The sequence below is a fragment of the Crocuta crocuta genome, unplaced genomic scaffold (assembly GCF_008692635.1).
Source record: "Crocuta crocuta isolate KB4526 unplaced genomic scaffold, BGI_CrCroc_1.0 scaffold224, whole genome shotgun sequence".
Taxonomy (NCBI): domain Eukaryota; kingdom Metazoa; phylum Chordata; class Mammalia; order Carnivora; family Hyaenidae; genus Crocuta; species Crocuta crocuta.
The window spans coordinates 118,839-120,842 of NW_027529545.1; the positions used below are offsets into that span (position 1 = coordinate 118,839).

Genomic DNA, 2,004 nt, shown 5'->3' on the forward strand with positions numbered 1-2,004 from the left:
GTACTGGTATTTGTCCCACCTGGGGAAGGGGTAGGGTTGTCACATAGCACAGTCAGTCCCTGGGGGGTGGGCATAAGCTCTCAGACGTCTGTCGGCCAAGGGCAGTCCTTGGAGAAGGGTGTGTGCCCCCCTCGGCCAAGGAGAGCTGGGTGGGATGCCGCATCTGCTATGAAAATCAAGCATTTGGGGCCAGCAGCTCCACGTGCCAAGGGGACAGGGCTCAGAACTTGGGAACCTGAAGACCTGAGCCTCAGTTTCCTCATCGGGGGCATCTTCCTTTGGGTCTCGAGGGCCTGCCTGCATCCTCAATTTGCGATTGGCACCCAGGCTTCATTCGCAGACAGATCACCGTTGTAAGTGCCTGTTTCTTTGTTTCATCCCCAACCTGTGGTGTAGGGCGTGCACAGACTCTATCTCGTTCTCTGCGGCATCCCAGCACCCAGCACCGTGCGTGCACAAGGTAGGTCTGCAGCACCGTCTGACTGGGTACTTGAGATCTCCCAGCCTCAGAGAAAGGTGGATGCACGCTGGCCTCTTAGCTCCCAACTGGATGCGGCCCCCCCCACCCCTTACTCTTGACCGATACTTTCTCTTCTTGCCCTTCCTGGTACGAGTCCTTCGACACGTGGGTGTTCTCTCTCTGTAGAGGCTGGGTTCACTCGGACACAGCCCAGCCCCATTGGGGGCAGTTTCTAGCGACAGTACCCAGACTGGTGAAATTCTGGAAGGACACGGTGCCTGGGAGGGCGGGGATGCAGCCACAGCCCTGCCACGCTGGGTGGCAAGGTGACTGCGCGCAGGGTGGGCGGGAAGACAGAGAAAAGGCGGTGGCAGCCCCCTGGACTGTAACTCATGCCGACCGGAAGGGAAGGTGTCGGAGCGAGGGCACTTGGGCGCCTCCCGGAAAGTGCAAAATCAGAAAGTACTTGCTTTTTTGTTACCCTCCCTAGCTTCCCCTAGGACACTTAATGAGCGTCCATGTTTAACTCAGAGGACTCGAGTGGTGGCCTTTCCGGCACGTAAGTTTTGGGTGGGGGCAGATACCNAGCCCTTCCTTAGCTCTGTCCCCAGTTAGCAGTCTCCATGCCTTCACGGTATTTAAAAACAACTTTTCCCCTTATCACAGTAATATTACCATTTCACAAACAATTTGGAGAGTAAATAATTTTCAAACCCCGTCTCACTGCAAACTACCTGTGAGCGTTTTGAAAGGTCTTTCCTCTAGACTCTTCTCCCAGGTGCCCAGATGTGAAACNCTGGCAGTCAGCACAGAGCCCGACGCGGGGCTCGAACCCACGAACCGCGAGATCATGACCTAAGCGAAAGTCGGACGCTTAAGCGACTAAGCCACCCGGGCGCCGCTAATAAGAGTGTTTTAAAACCTCCCCGATACCTTCCCGCATTTCCGGGCATGAGGGCTTGTGGCCAGGGAGCTGGAGTACTAAGCAGCCGGGCATTTGGAGCGAGAGGCAGCCCCAAAGTCGGCCTTCCGTTTCCCCAGCCTGAGATGCGCGTGGAACATAACTTATCACGGAGGTTTCCAGTTTTACGAATTGACCTGGCTTCCTCCCCAGCAGGGGCCTACTTGGGTGTCCGCTCAAACTACCAGACCCTCCAGGCTGGAGAATGGAAGAGCTCGAAGCAGGTCAGGAGGCCAGGTCCGGAGTGGGGGCTCCGGGTCAGTCCGCCTGGGGCTCTCCTGGCAGGGGTGCACACNAGGTGCGTCCTCCCAGCTCGACCCGGGACGCCTGGCCCCCGCTTCCTCCACCGGCTCCCCAGCTCCCCTCGGCCTCCCCTGCGGGGCTCTACCCGCCTTCGCGGGANCTGGAATTTCCTCTCCCCGGGCTGACGGATGGCCCTCTTTTCCTTTTTCCGCCGCGGCCTCGCCCATCCCTGCCGGGCCTCCGCGGCCCACCGCCCCGGGCCCCGCGGTGGCCAGATGAGCTGTCATCTTGGAGCCGAAACGTGCGCTCCAGCTTCGTGGTGTGGGTTCCTCGTCTGGCG

At 59.1% G+C, this 2,004-nt stretch overlaps 1 protein-coding gene across 1 annotated transcript in view; it reads left to right on the forward strand.

Moving 5' to 3' along the window:
- Positions 1 to 1,625: 1,625 nt before the first annotated feature.
- The window catches only part of WWC3 (WWC family member 3), a 108,591-nt gene continuing 108,212 nt past the window's right edge, over positions 1,626 to 2,004 (forward strand). The window contains exon 1 of the mRNA XM_077761392.1: positions 1,626 to 1,645. The gene's annotated coding sequence lies outside the window, so the exon portion shown is untranslated. The remainder of the gene's footprint in view (positions 1,646 to 2,004) is intronic.